Below are 7,782 nucleotides of genomic sequence, written 5' to 3' on the forward strand. Positions count from 1 at the left end.
ATACACTTCAGGTTACAGACTCCGCTAACCCAGAAATAGTGCTTCAGGTTAAGAACTTTGCTTCAGGATGAGAACAGAAATTGTGCTCTGGCAGTGCGGCGGCAGCAGGAGACCCCATTAGCTAAAGGTTAAGAACAGTTTCAGGTTAAGAACGGACTTCCGGAACGAATTAAGTACTTAACCCGAGGTACCACTGTATTTTATTTCCTTGTGTATAATTACTTACTTCTTTCTTAGCAATACATGCACAAATGCATGTATATTTCAGGGGAACATACATGCATTTTGTATTGCATTATTGCATTTTATCCTCAGAACAATTCTATGAGGTAGGATAAACTGAAATATATGGTGCTGCATTAAGTACCAACACACCATAGAAGCTATTCGCATAGATTGATATCCAGCTAAATGACATCAATGAACTTAACTCCACTTATTTCAATGGAACTACTTTGATTATGACTCACACTGGATCTCAGCCATACAGTTTCCACAAAGGCTATATGCTGTAATTCCACAAAGGGGCATTGCCAGCGGGATCCTATACATCTACCCAGTGCTTTTCCCCCTCTTAAAAACATATTTAGGGGTACTCTCATTTTGACTCAATAAAACCACCATTTAATAGTTCAAATCAGGAAAAATAAATACAGTAAAAAGTACAAAGATTCACACAGTGTTTAGGGGTATGAGTCCCCCTGCACACCCCCCCCCCAGGAAAAACAGCACTGCATCTACTTGGAAGCAAGCTCCATTAAGTATAGTGGCACTTACCCCCAGGTAAGTATGCATTGGATTGCAGCATCAATGTCCTGAAAATCTCAGCTTCAGTTTTGAGGTGGAGGGGAATCAATTTTCTAGACCTTCTGGCAAATATGGTATTAAAAGTGTGCTGACAATTCTTGTGAAATCCCCAAAGCCAAGTAATCTTAGTGTGGCTCAAAAGCCTGAGCAAATTGTGCAGACTTGTTCAACACCATACGGAGCAGGTCTCTTAATAGCTTCAACTCCCATGGAACCAGGTGCTATTTGTATGGATGCATATCTTAACCTTTATAATCTTGACTTTATTTCTATTTTGAAAAGGCCACCTATTGGATTTTTTTTCTTAATCAGTCATTTCACTTAGAACAAAGAATAGATGTGCCATATGAGCAAGAAATGTTTGACTGAATTACTCCAAAGCTGGGGTAGCCAACATTGTGCCCTCAGGACGTAGCTGGACCTCAAATCGACACCAATTTTATTGCATTTCTATGCATTTCAGTGACACTTGTTTCCCCATAATCCTCAATAGATTGTGTCCAAATACTACACAATGCAATCTTGTGCTGACTGAAGTGAGTATGTTGGCTCCAGGGGCCTTAAATGCAATTATTAGGTGCAGGATTGTGGCCAAATTCTGACAGTAAGGGCCAGCCCACCCATGAGGTAAGCCGAGTGACTGCCTCAGGTGGCAGGATCCACAGGGGCAGCAGTTGTGGCCTCCAAGAAATGCATTTCCCGCTTCTGCCACTGCTGCAGTGATGCCTGTGGCCTGCTCCTTAGAGGCTGGATCTGCCACCACCTCAAAAGCCCCCACAGTACTGCCTCTACACCAGCATCCTGGCAAATAGGAGGCACTGCTGCTCTCCTCCCATCCTTGTTCCTAATGTAGATTTTCACATTCTATCCTGGCAGGTAGGGGCACCATTTTGTGGTTTGCCTCAGGTACCCTGCCCACAGTGCTTTCTTTGGCAACAGTCCCTTGCGTCTTACCTATTCAGAGGCATAGAGGAACAGGGGCCTGGTTCAGATTCAGTAGCAAACCATGTTTTTTCGTTATAAGCACAAGCCAACGCAAGCCTCAGGTGCATGGGCTCCCTGCTCCCCTTTATGTGTGAGGGGAAGAGATTTAAAGCTTCAGTTCCTAGTTTGTTTTCCTATTTTGTCCACACTCAAGCTGCCGTTTCTATAAACTAAAGTTAAATTAACAAGCCAGGATATCAAACCTGACTTTTAGATCTGGATAAGGAAAAATCACTGCACAAAATGGTTGCAAGAATTTCATTTTTTTAATGGCCCACATAGAAAGGATAGAAGAATAGGCTGCATAGTCAGGATGATCTTATCAAGTTGTTCATTGCAATCAAAGAGAGTTTCGTCGGGAACAAGGGATTAACAACAAAGAACTTCCGCACATGTGCTTTCAAAGTGCCTAGCTTAGTATTTATTGAAGGTTCACACAAATCAATAGGTCTCATTGAGAGTCAGGACTAACATTAAAGAACTCCAGCACATGTATCTACAAAGCAAGTGGCTTTGGGCATCTGAGCACCTGAATCCTGACCACATTTGTATAGAATCTCATTTAACATTCCAAGACAGAAAAGAACATCTTGGAGAAATGGATGCTGCTCAGTTTGTAAAACAGCCCAGAGTTGTGCGCTGAGCTAATTAGTACAACAACTAACTGCAAATGTTCATTATGGCTCCAAGGAATGAAGTTCCTGAGAAGATGCTGCTGGGATACAACTCCAGTCATCCCAACTCTCTGGCTGGATCAGATGGGAACTGGAGTCTGTTAACATCTGGAGAGCCACAAGTTCTGCAACTTTGACATAAAGGGTATGTCAGCTTGCACCCTGAATGCAGATGGTAGCTGCCAATGCTCTCAAATGCATCAGCCTCTGCAACCGAAGGGAATTATCTGCATGACAGTTCCACGACAGCATATTTAAAAAAGTGTCCTCACTGATTTAATGACATGATGAGTCAGCATGTACATTCCATTGCTCAAACCAACTTAACGTAGCCTCAATTTTAACGTAACCTCAAGATATTAGTAGTCCAGCAAAATTGTGAAGGTGGGGATTTCAGCAGCACCTGGAGACATCCAGATATGACCATGGGAGCACATGGCCACTTTACTTATTCTGTCCTTGTAATTCCAATCATTATCAAACTAAAGACTCCATTTGATGTACAGATGGGCTAGTCACAGTGTAGGGCTTGGTCCTTTAATTCTCAACCAAAATTCTCTGTACAACCTTCCTCTACCACTATTCACAACATAAAAGTCAATTCCACCAGGGGTCCGGCCCTCTTAAAACAAGCAAAACAAATTTTAATAGAACTGGATGGTGCTTTCGGTGTTCTGGATGGGAAACTCTATGGAATTAGTTCTATAATAGATCCCTTCAAATGCACAGTTGAGGGCATGGTATTTTATAAATTCCATTATGAAGAAAAAATGAGTTTTCCTTAAGCATTATAGAACATAAAATCCCTTTCTGGCAATGAACCTTAAACAAAGAACGCAAGGGGTGAAGCAGGTAATTATAGACCTGAGCTCTCTAAGATTAAGGAGATATTCAGTTTCACAGCTACACTTACATTAATTAGAAACACGTTAGTGGCAAAAAATATTAATGAAATGACTTTTCTCCTATCTGATATTAAGAATCACCACATGGAATCATGCTAAGGTGGGGGAAAAACCAAAACCAAAACATTAAATCTTAAATATTGCAAGCCAATTAGAATTACTAGAAACTTTTCACATGGGATATGAAAAAATAATAATGTTAGCATGGGGTAGTCAATCTGGTCCCTTCAAGATGTTTTTGGACACCAACTCCTATCAGCCCCAGCCAACATGGACAATAGTTAGGAACAGTGGGCATTGTTGTCCAACAACAACTGGCTGCCATCACACTGACTACGCCTGAACAGGATTGAAATTAGTGGAAGAAGAAACCACTGGAGCCATATTCATGAAACATATTGCACAAATGTTTATTTGCAGACTCATTAGGAAGGAGCCCATCTGACTTGGTTGTCCTGAAGTAAAGGGATTGACTGACATTTCTAGAGAAGAGAAACAAACATTCCATTTCAGAAGTTGGTTTTGCCCTTGTAGTAAGGGATTTATGCAATGTACAAAGGAACTCTCATCAAATGCCACTATATATGTATGAAACAAGATTCCAAGATACCAACCCCCACCCCAAACATAAAGGTTGGCACAGCTTTAATGACCATTAGCTGTGCTGGCTGAAACTGATGGGAGTTGGAACCCAATAAGGTTTTCTTTCCTTGACATAGTGTTAAAGACTAAGGACACTCAGCAATGTGAGCATGGATCTGTCAAAATGAATGGATTCCTATATGTTGAGCTCCACATGCATTAGGCCAGTGATAGGTAATCCTTGGTATCCCTGTAAAGGATGACTATGGGTTCACATTCTCATCTTTCCTGATGGAAATCCAGGGATACTTTCCAGAGTCACTGGAAGTGGTACTAGTCATGACCATTTGTTGAGAGGGGCTGAAATGAAATCCTTGCCGAAATCAGGGAGCAGAGGGACATTTCTCTGAAATGTTCGGGGTGGAATGTCGCTTAATTTACCTAACATTGCAAGGGGGCCAAGAGTACCCACTTTGTATGTGGCAGAGGGGAAGAAATAAAAGCGTTTACATAGCAAAATGTTTTGCAAGGCATCATCAGTTCTGAAATGTAATTGGTTTAAATAGTGGAGCTTCCCAGAAATGATCTGGAAAGAACAATTGGAAAAGGATTGGGGCCTTGCTTCTGTGTTCCTTGTCAAAAAATCTGACCATTTAAATAAATATTCACCATTAACATTTGATAGCAGAGTTTTGCCATTTAAAGTCAGGTTCCTCCTGTACTAATTTGAAAAGGGAAGTATGAATCAGCTGTGCTGTAATGGTGCTAGATCTCAGACTTCAAGCAGTTTTATGATTGGGTATTCAGGGACAGGCCAAAAGGCTACATCACACTCTTTTCATCAACAGCTTTTAATTAGCAGCGTGAAAGACCCGACATTTCAGTAACAATGGAGGAAGCAAACTCTGGAATCACCTCTTTACCTGACATTTCTGGGGCAGCGAACCTACAAATGATCAGATACAGGGAAAGGGGGTTAGTGAGAAGAATTTTGCTTCTGCTTCTGGTAACTCACCTTATTAAGTGGTCTTCAGTTTATTCTTTATTTCCAACCCCATAGAGGTTCACATTACGGCCTCAAAGCGCCAAAGTTTTTTGAGGAAGCCCCAGATCTTCTTGTCTGGTGTCATCCTCGCTTGTCATTGCATCAAATTGCTGTGCTCGTTTTTGTACTTCATTAGTTAAAACTGGGCCTGGGGTGGGGAGGAATGACCTATAGCCAGCACATATGACAACAATGAAGGTTAACGTCGGCTGTCTCGTTGGTGGACACCTCACCCCACCCTACCTCACTGTCATCTGATCTGTTGCTGTTCTCAGCAGCACAAGCATTCATAACTATGACAAGTCTGAAGACATTGCTGAAAGAATTCACAGGCCAATCACATCAGCAGCACAGCATCTAATATTTCATGGGGAAATGAACTGCACTTCATAGATTTGAAATCTCAGGCTCCCACAAAGTAAGTGAATAGGAAAGGTAGGATGGATAGCGGATATATCCCTGTAAGGGCAATTCACTTCCACAATCATTACTTTTCTGTGAATTATTAAGAGCTAGTGTGGCTTAGTGAATGTGTTGTACTTAGACTGGGGACATCTGAATTCCGATCCCCACTCAGCTATGAAGCTCATGGGGTGTGATGGGGAACTTAGAAGCGGCCTCAGCTTGGTTTTTTGGCAATTCTCCCTGCCCTCACAAGCCTTTTCTAAAGATCCTTGCTCCCCAGGAGAGGCCCTACATGGGGTACAAGAAGCAGCAATGGGTAGGAGGTTAAGGAAAAGCTCTCCCAAGTAAGTGGTGTTCTTCTCACATAACTTTTGGATGCAACCAAAAGTTGGCAAACATAAGAAAGACAGATTTGCTCAACTAAAATGAGACACAAACACCCCACGCAAGGTTGGGTGGTGCCTTATCTACTTGCCTATTTGCCAACTGTTGTAGTACAGCAGTTGCACAGAGCGGAAGGTGTTTCAACAAGGGTAGGCAACTTATCTTCAAGCCCCTTTCAGATATTTTGTTCAGTGAGCTAACCAAATAGCAGTTCTGCCCTGACTGACGATTGGCCCCAAAGACACAATTATAGCTTTAGCAAGCAACAACAACAACAAAAATTAACAGGCATAATATGGGAGAACAACAATACAAAATGTAAAAATAAATCTAAGAAAAGTAATCCAATAATATAAAACAATAGTAATGTAAAAAGAAAGACAATTAACTACAGTAATCAAGTCCTGAGTCATTATTTACCAAGCAAATAAACCCAATAACAATTATAGAAGGTTTTTACTCTTTAGGTAGTGGGAAGTTGGGAAATACCGTATTTTTCGCTCCATAAGATGCACCAGACCAAAAGACGCACCTAGTTTTTGGAGGAGGAAAACAAGAAAAAAAATATTCTGAATCTCAGAAGCCAGAACAGCAAGAAGGATCACTGCGCAGTGAAAGCAGCAATTCCTCTTGCTGTTCTGGCTTCTGGGATAGCTGTGCAGCCTGCATTCGCTCCATAAGATGCACACACATTTCCCCTTACTTTTTAGAAGGGAAAAAGTGAATCTTATAGAGCAAAAAATATGGTACATAATTAGCTAAGTAACAGCAGCAGCAAGAAAAGGTTAGTAATCAATAAACAAAATAAATAGGTAGGTAGGTGACTCTGCATTCTCTAAGGCAAACTCCCATAAAGGAAGGGCTTTTGTTCAGCTGGAACTCACCGGAACTCAGTTCTGGCACCTTTTAGGTGGGCGCCATTGCCATTCTAAGAGAACAAGGCAGCGTTCGTTGTGAGTTCTGGCACCTATTTTCTAGGGAAAAAATAGCACTGCATAAAGGCTTTGTGCTTACCCAATTAATGGGGATGACAGACAACATTTGAGGCAGTGCCAGTGTGAGAGGGCCCACCCTTGTTCACATTCATCAAATGGAAAAAAATAAATAAAGCAACTTGATATCTGTTTAAAAGTTCATGGAGTTCTGGCTAGGAGCACACAGTTGTTAAAAGAAAAAGAAAAAAGGAAGCAGACAGAACAACAATTCTGCCTGCTGGATGGCTCAAAGTCTATAATGGGATCACCCTGAGGTCCAGGCTTATTGAAGCATTTGCTGATGATCTAGAAGAGGGCGTAAACACATTACTGAAATTCTCAGACAGCGTGATTTGGAAGGCGATAAAGCAGTTGAGGGAGAATGGCAATGCAAAGAACTCCACGGAGAATAGACGCTTGAGCAAAATATAATAAAATAAGGTCAGCTTTGAAACGCCCATTGGGCTCTGTGAAAGTATTTTCATTTCACAAAACAGTCACACCTGAGTTTCAAGAAAGGTAAGGGTACTCATATAGGCAAGAAAGGCATTGCTCCATAGCACAAAAAGTTAGAAATGAAAACAGAACTAGGAGCTGCCTAAGAAAACATACAGCTCAAGAAGTACCAAGACTCCTGCTTATCTTTAAATGTGCCAAGTGAATAGTAGAGCTGAAGTTACCCCCACCCCCAGAAATTATAAAATGCACCAAATTTCCCAAAACCAAATCTAGGAATTCTAGTTTGCATTTTAAAATAAAAACCTAGCGTTCAACTGTTGGGACTGAAATTTTATATTAGCATTCCTTTGTGTGTGCTACCTGCCTGTCCCCTTGTGTTAATAATATTTCCTGTTTGGTTGAATTTACTTAATGCTGCTGGAAGCAAACTGCTAAATACTGACTGCAGTTACATTTCAGCTCAGGATGCTAAGTGGATTGCTACTGATGCTTAGCTGTCAGCTGCAATCAAATACCGTTTGCATGTCAAATGCTGTCATGTGTCAATTGATACTGAAAAGCAC

The 7,782-nt window shown here is 41.3% G+C and overlaps 1 long non-coding RNA gene across 1 annotated transcript; it reads right to left on the minus strand.

The window, feature by feature from the left end:
• Positions 1–3,755: 3,755 nt before the first annotated feature.
• LOC310842331 lies at positions 3,756–6,993 on the minus strand. The gene is made up of 4 exons (XR_014563071.1): positions 6,801–6,993; positions 4,968–5,165; positions 4,622–4,673; positions 3,756–3,852 (listed from the first exon to the last, which is right to left on the minus strand). It is a non-coding gene; the product is annotated as an uncharacterized lncRNA (long non-coding RNA).
• Positions 6,994–7,782: the final 789 nt, after the last annotated feature.

Source organism: Podarcis gaigeae (assembly GCF_964106915.1).
Source record: "Podarcis gaigeae genome assembly, chromosome: 3".
Classification (NCBI taxonomy): Eukaryota; Metazoa; Chordata; class Lepidosauria; order Squamata; family Lacertidae; genus Podarcis; species Podarcis gaigeae.